This window comes from Vombatus ursinus, unplaced genomic scaffold, assembly GCF_900497805.2.
Source record: "Vombatus ursinus unplaced genomic scaffold, bare-nosed wombat genome assembly UNPS02015089.1, whole genome shotgun sequence".
NCBI classification, from domain to species: Eukaryota; Metazoa; Chordata; class Mammalia; order Diprotodontia; family Vombatidae; genus Vombatus; species Vombatus ursinus.
Genome location: NW_020954867.1, coordinates 5,306,474 through 5,314,833, shown reverse-complemented (window position 1 = coordinate 5,314,833; position 8,360 = coordinate 5,306,474). Strand labels below are relative to the sequence as shown.

Sequence of the window (8,360 nt, the reverse complement as noted above, 5' to 3'; positions counted from 1 at the left end):
TACTAGCTGTGTGACCTTGGGCAAATTACTTAACCCCAATTGTCTTAAAAAAAAAAATCAGGACTCAAATCTAGGTTCTGCGGCCCTGACACAGGGCTCCATCTTCTATACTTTTCTATCTCTGTTTCAGAATCTGGCTCCACTTTGTCTTCCTGCCCCATTTATTTGTAGACTCTATGCCAAAAACAGTGGACATGACTCCTGAACACTCATCTTTTCTTTTTTTTTTTTAATACCAAAATTTTTTATTGTATTAGGTCACTATAGGGGGTGGGGCCTTGGGCCCTTACTGCACAGCTTGCTCATTGGTGCCACTTCCAGAGTCTTGAGGCTTCATGACATCTGACAGTTCTGGAGGGCTGGAGAAGGACTCAATGTGCAATGTTTCAAATGCATCATCAGCTTGAAAGGCCAGCCCCACAATGGCTGGTGCTTGAGGCCTGGCTGTCTGACTTGTGAAGCCACACTCGCCCAGGGTCTTACTGTCATCCAGCAGCTGGTCATCCTCATAGAGCCGCTGATCCTCCGGGGCCCTCTTGAGGATGCCTTGCACAATGCACTTCAGCTCAAACACTGTGCTCGACTCCTTTGCATCTGTGAAGAACGTTGCCTTGTGGCGCCGGATCATTAGGAACACATCCATCTCGTCGTCTAGCTTCCCTCCCCTCCAATCAACTCAACACTCATCTTTTCACAAACTTTTGAGCTAGCCATCCTCTTTTGGTGGCATTGGGTGAGACAGTCTGGGGAGAATATTGTCATTTAGAGTCGTATGTAGTTCTGTTTAATATTTAAGGAAGAGAGCCACAATTCACCCTCATAGACAACTCACTCAGTTATAATAGATCAAGAAGCAGCATGGCATAGTGGGTAGAGTGCTGGCTTCAGAGTTTGGAAGACCTGGGTTCAAGTTCTGTCACTGCCATATGCTACGTATATGGGCAAGTCATCAATACCCACTGATACTAATGTTAATTTGAAAATAACTGCTTCTTACTTAATCATAAGCAATGGAACTTACTGCATGAAGGAGAATCTCTTGGGACATTCAATTTGGCTTATCTATTGCCTATAGCTTCAGTGTGGTCTGGTAAAAAATGTTTATGTTGATAAATCAACTATCATACAATGTGAAATGCCAACACATGCCCCCAATATATGGTGCCTAAAATGTTGTATTAGTTCCAGATACATATTTAGATTGCTGGGAAAGTTTGAAAGTGGTGTTTTTTGTAAATGCAGTTGCAGGGTCATTCTGATTTAGTTTCTCCAATATTCTTTTTCCTTTTTAAACAGAAAAGTTTCCCACCAGTTAGACCATGGGCCTGGTTAGTATACCTCTTGAATAATGCAAGGTTACAATGCATAGATTAACTGTTTCAAAAATATTTACAGCCTTTACCTGGGATCACATAGAGTTGAGGGAGTCTTGTCCCATCGTGCCTATGATAGGTCAGCCTGTAGTTTTCAGATGCAGACATTACAGAACAGTCTGAAGTTGTTATAATCTTGTTCCTTCATCCTTCCGAGACACCTGATGCCTCTGGCCCTGGTAGGAGAAACTCCAGTGTTTTTTTCTCGTTTTATTTATTTTATTTTGAACTTCAGAAATAAAACAAACATTTTCATAACATAGTAGAAGAGAAAAAAAAGATGATTGTACATGAAACAGCAAATCTATTATGTACAACTTGCTATTCCTTTTAATTATATAATAAAGTTATCATGTAATTTTCTTTTTTTCTTCCTTTTTTATTCTTTCCTCTCCAGTGTTAGTGATAAGAATATGACATTAGAAAAAAAAACCTAGGAGAATCAGATATATCTTAATGCTTAAATATATAAAATGCTTAAGTAAATCTTAGTGCCCCAATCTGTTCCCATGAAGAATAAGTTCTTAGAAGACAGCAGAGAGATTTGGTCTATGAACCAATTTGGAAGCCCCAAGAAGCTCAGTTCTGACTTTTCTCCTTTCTAGTAGCACTCAGGGCTCCTATGAACTGCTGAACATCCCATGTGAAAATGAAACATGTCAGTAGTAGGGAAAAGCTGTAATACCCCTTAAACTATGCTGCTATGATTCATGTCATAGTGTCTGGTTTGTGATTTTTGTGACCATCCTTGCAATTTATATAAGGATATGCTTGCTTCTTCAAAAAATATTTTTCAAAATCCTTTTTGAGTTCTTTCATGGCCTGAAACTAATTCATATTTTTCTTGGAGGTTTTGGATGTAGGAGCCTTAACTTTGTTATCTTCTCATGAGTGTGTGTTTTGATCTTCCTTGTTGCCATAGTATCTATGAATTTTTTTCTGTTGTTTGCTCATTTTCCCAGCCTATTAACTTTTAAAAGATTGGCTTTTAACTCTGTTAAAGTAGGGATTTGCTAAGACATCTCCAAAGGCCTCATGATGGAAAATGCTATGCACATACAAAGAGAGAACTATGGAGTTTGAATGCAGATCGAAGCATACTATTTGCTATTTTTTTCTTCTGTTGTGTTTTGTTTCCTCTTTCTGGTGGTTCCTCCTATTGGTTCTAATTCTTCCTTATAACATCACTAATGTGAAAATATGTTTAATAGGAATGTATATGTATCGCCTATATCAAATTGTGTGCCATCTTGGAGAGGGAGGGGGAGAAAAATTTAAAACTCAAAAGCTTATGGAAGTGATTGTTGATAAATCAAAATAAATTAATTTTTAAAAACTTTTTAAAAATTAAAAACAAAAGAGGGCTCACAAACCAGCCATTTCTTCATTCCATCAGCTTCACTCCTTGGATTGAACTCTACATTTCCCACAGTGCCTGGCATATAGGATGTCTTAATAAATGCTAGTTGGCTGACTGAAAATAAAGTAAAACATTAAATAAAATATTAAAAAAATAAAAATAAAGTAGGAATCTTCTTCCAGGGTGGATGGTGCACTGTCCCAAGCTTCAGGACTTTTGGTCGGCTGTTTTCAGAGATACTTCTAGGGACCTATAAGTTTTCACTTCTTCCAAGGTGGTATGATCTAGGGAGAGGTGTTTACTACTCTTTTGGCCTGTGCTCTGGTCTGTGAGTGACCACTCTCTTCTGCCCTGGAATTGTGAGAAGGGTCCCCACTCCCCTGTGGCCCCAAGCTCTGTTGTGCTAATGCTCCTTCTTGCCCTGGGACTGCCACCCAGGACTGCAACCTGGATCTGCGTATGGGCAAAGCAACAGAGTCCTGCCTGAGTTCTAGCAAAGAGACCCCTGTAATCTCCTTCTGTTCACCCCCCCTTACTGTCTGTGGGCTGAGAGCTCCAGAAGCAGCTGCTGCTGCTGCTCCTGATTGAGTGGCTTTCAAGGTCTGCTCCTGGTTTGCTGGGGCCTGGGCTGTGCTGTTGTGGCCTGTGCTGGACTGCTCTCCTCTCTCACCCTCGTGCAACAGACTTTTCCTACTGACCTTCTAAGTTGTCTTGGGCTGCAAAATTGTTTCATTCAGTCTTTTTTTGTGGGTTCTACTGCTGTAGAATTTGTTTCGAGTCATTATTTTAAAGTATTTGGAGCAGTTTGGGGGAGAGCTCAGGCAATTCCCTGCCTTTACTCCACCATCTTAGCTCCGCCTTTCAGAATTTTCCTTCAAAAAAAATTTTAACAGTAAATATCATTTTTCCTCACTATGGGAAATGTAAATGACTTGATACTGCACAGATACTGGATTACTACATAATCAATCATTTGGACAAGTATTTGCCTCCACCAAAGGAAGGAATTGAAATGAGTTGGAGAAATTGATTGCCTCCTTTTCATTTTGAAGCTCCTTGAACTCAGAGAATTCTCATTCCAATTGTTGCACTGAACCCTAGTTTAAAAGGATTCATCTAGAAGATGCTATTTGAGCTGAATCTTGATGGAAATAAGGGATTCTCAAGTTAGAGGGAATGGAAGAGTATATTCCAGGAATAAGGAACAGGGAATGCAAAGGCAAGAAGACAAAGAATGGAGCAGTACATGTGTGGAAGAGCAAGAAGACTGCTCTGGCTGGATCTTAAAGGGGAAGGGGGCTATGATATAATAAAGATGGAAAGGTAGATGATGAGGCAGGCAACAACAAGCATTTTTTAAGTACTGCCTATATGCCAGACAATGGCAATACAAGTAAAAAGAAAAACAATTCCTACCTTCAGGAAGCTTATTTTCCAACGGGGTAAGACAATATACAAAAGGAGCTAAAAAATCAGGATTAAGGGTGTGGAAGGAGGGAATGAAGATTGCCAAGTGGGAATAGTATAGAAGTCCAGAATAATGTCTAGAAAAGATTATAAGACCAACGTCACCAGGAGCAGCACAATGTCATCACTAAAAGATATCAGTGGCCATATAGTGTGGGAGGTAGGAGTTGTCCTTTTCGTGTTTGCCTTGGTCACATGTGTTCCCTATGTTTGCCCCACTCCATATGGGTGCCTGGTCACATGTTGTCTCCCTGTGTGCTTTTCTGCATGTATAGATTCGGCATCTACTCTTCCCACTGTTGTGTGTGTTTGTAGGAGAGTATACCCTAGGTTTATGGGAATGATTTGTTGCTACTTTTCTCACTATTCAAATTCAATAAATGCTTTTCCTTTAAATTAATTGTGTCCTGTACCTGACTATTAAAGGCCAAAATCAGTGGGGACTTGTGAACTATAGTTTTAGGGGATACAGACTCACAGAATACCTTCATCTGTTGAAGGACCTACCCTGTGATTTAGGGGGAGGGAGGTGCCCCAGGTGCTACATGACTAAAAAGAAAAACAGTTTGGAATATGTTTCAATAATGTATCTCAACCAGATGTTAACTGGAGTTTTCTGCTTTTTAAGAAGCAGTGAAGTCTGTCCAAGAGAAGCACTTTTAATCATGCCACTGTCCCTATGGGACCCTTTGGGAAATTGCTACTTGGAAATGTTGTGTCTAATTGATTTTATATGTGTGTGTGTGAAGAACTTACCTTATATTGCTGGCACTGGTTCATTTCTGACCTGTAATTCACAGTTTATTTATAACATACATTTCTACATTTTACCATATGGCTAGAAATTTTCAAATTATACTGGGACATAACTAAGTCATTTCTGTTTCATGTCACTGCTGAAAAAGTAGCATAAAATTTTCAGCACTTAATACAATGCCTGACACACAGTAGGCACTTAACAAATTTTATTGATTAACTTTCTTTGTAGTCCCACCTCAGGAATCCAAATTCTATTAAACCACAGTCATATAGATTTTCATCAAGAAACATTGTCAGTTGACTTCTGGGAACCAAGATGGTAGAGTGAGCAGTAAATTGCTGTAACTCTCCCATATTCACCTTCAAGCAATCATAAAATAAAGCCCCAAAACAAATCCTGGAACAGAAGAACTAACAAAAAGATGGGGTGAAACGATCTTTTAGCCTAAGAAACTTGGAGGATTGGCAAGAAAGGCCCATCTCACTCAGGTGAAAGGGGAGCACAGTCCAGGACAGGAAGCATCCCAGAAAGTCAGCAGCAAGCCCCACCTCAGCAAACCGGTGGGAGATCCTGAGCCTCAGTTCAGTGGAGCAGGCAAACACCAATACCAGGCCCCCCCCCCATCCTCCATGCCCTAACATAGTCAGAGGAAACCACAGATTCCAGCTCTGGGAACCACTGTGGTTGAGTGTAGCTGCAGGTAGGCAGGCATCCTCTAGCCCAGTCAGGTGGGCATTGTTCAGCAACTGGATCTCTGCCTTGTGGCAGCACAGCCTAAGCAGGCAGGTGTCCTCCAGCAGCCAGGCCTCCCTGTGCTTCAGTGTAGCTCTAGGTGGGCAGGTGTCCCCCAGAGGTCAGACCTCCACATACTTCAGCACAGCCCCAGACAAACTGATAGACACCAACTCTAGGGGTGCCTAAGCAAACAGGCAGCTGCCACCATTTCAGTGTTGCTCCAGGTAAACAGGCAGCCTCCAGAGGTCAGACCACCAAGTGCGTTAGTGTAGCCAAGAGAAATGCGGAAACACCCCACTGGGCCTCAGCACATGCCAGACACCACCATTAGTGTCAACTCAGCACCAGGCAAGCTACCAGATCCCTGTGGCCTCCAGCAGCACCAGCCAACCCCAACCTCAACCCCTTAGTGCAGCACCAGACTTGAGGTTCCCTTGTGGACTTCAGGGCAACATCGGCACAGCACCAGGTAAATAGCCAAGGCCTGTAGCCACTAACCCAAGAAACCTGAGATAGTGTCTCTCCACCCCTGCCCCAGGAACGGAGCTCAAATTTAAAAAAAAAAAAGGCTAAAAAAAAAATAGCAAAAAACAATCTGACCATAGAAAGTTATTATGGTGACAGGGAAGACCAAGACACAAACTCAGAAGAGAACAATGTCAAAACAGCTATGGGCAAAATCCCAAAGAAAAATGGGAAGTCATCTCAAGCCCAGAAAGAACTCATGAAAGAGCTCAAAAAGGAGCTTAAAAATCATGTAAGAGAGGTTGAAGAAAAATTGGGAAAAGAAATGAGAATGCTGTAAGAGTATAATGAAAAAAAGAGTCAATAGCTTGGAAAACTGCTTAAAAAGTAGAACTGGTCAAATGGAAAAGTATATACAAAAATCCAATGAAGGGAACAACTCCGTAAAGACTACAATTGGCCAAATGGAAAAGAAAGTACAAAAGCTAATTGAGGAAAACAACACCTTAAAAGTTAAAATTAGGCAAATTGAAACTAACGGCTATATGAGACATCATGAATTAATCAAACAAATTCAAAAGAAAAAAATAGAAGAAAATGTAAAATACCTCATGGGAAAAATAACTGACATAGAAAACAGATACAGAAGAGGCAATATCAGAATCATTGGACTACCTGAAAGCCATAATCAAAAGGAGGACCTGGACAGCATCTTTCAAGAAATTATCAAGGAAAGCTGCCCTAATGTCCTGGAACCAGAGGGCAAAATAGGCATTAAAAGAATCCACCAATCACTTCAGGAAAGAGATCCCAAAATAAAAACCCCAAAGAACATTATAGCTAAATTTCAGAACTATCAGGTCAAGGAAAAAAAATGACCAGAAAGAAACAATTAAAATATCAGGGAGTCACAATCAGGATTACACAGAACTTGGCAGCTGCAACATTAAAGGACTGGAGGTCATGGAACATAATAATCCAGAAGGCCAAAGGAGCTAAGACTACAACCAAGAATCACTTACCTAGCAAAATTAAGCATAATACATCAAGAGGAAAAAACAGTTATTTAATGAAATAGAAGAATTTCAAGCCTGCATAAGGAGAAGACCACAACTAAACCAAAAATTTGACCCCCAATATCAAGACCTAAGAGAAACATAAACAGGTAAAATGGAAAAAGAAAACAAAAGGGATTCAATAGAGCTAAACTGTTTGCATCCCTCCAAGGGAAGATGATACTTGTAACACTTATCAATTGCATCACTAACAGTACAGATAGAAGGAATATAGATAGCTAGATAGCTAGATAGCTAGATAGATAGAGTGTAAGGATATAAGGCAAATTTGAGGCAATGACAAAAATTAAGGAATGAGAAAGAGGAGTACAATAGGTGCAGAAAGAAGAGAGAGGTGGAATGGGGTGAATCATCTCACATGAAGAGGCAAGAAAGACCTATTACAGTGGAGGGGAAGCTTAAGGGTGGGCAATGGGCATCGCTTGAGCCTTACTCTCATCAGTATTGTCTCTAAGAGGGAATCATATACACAATCAGTTGAATGTAGAGATCTATCTTACCTGACAGGGAATTAGGAAGGGAGGAGATTAAGTAAACAGGAGGGGAGTGGGGACTGACAGAAGGGAGGGCAGAACAGGGGAGGCGGTAGACAAAAGTGAAACAGTGGTGAGGAGGGAAAGGGTGTAAGGAGAGAGGATAAACAGTAGGAAGAATAGGATGGAGGGAAATACACAGGTAGTAATCACAACTGTGAATGTGAATGGGATGAACTCTCCCATAAAACAGAAGTGGATAGCAGAGTGGATCAAAAAAACAGAATCCTACAATATGTTGCTTACAAAAAACACATCTGAGGCAGAGAGGCACACAGAGAGTAAAGGTAAGGGGCTGGAGCAGAATATATTATGCTTCAGCTGAAGTAAAAAAAGCAGGGGTACCAATCCTGATCTTAGACAAAGTAAAAGCAAAAATAGACCTAAATAAAAGAGATAAGGAAGGAAACTACATCTTGCTAAAAGGTACCATAGACAATGAAGCAATCAAATTAGAAGAGCAAGGAATAGTCTACCTGCCAGATCTATGGGAAGAGGAAGGATTCGTGACCAAATGAGAGAGAGAGCATTACAAAATGTAGAACAGATAATTTTGATCACATTAAATTAAAAAACTTTTGTACAAATGAA

General features: G+C 40.5%; 1 pseudogene; it reads right to left on the bottom strand.

Moving 5' to 3' along the window:
* Nucleotides 1–286: 286 nt before the first annotated feature.
* LOC114031157 lies at nt 287–647 on the bottom strand (annotated as a pseudogene).
* Nucleotides 648–8,360: the final 7,713 nt, after the last annotated feature.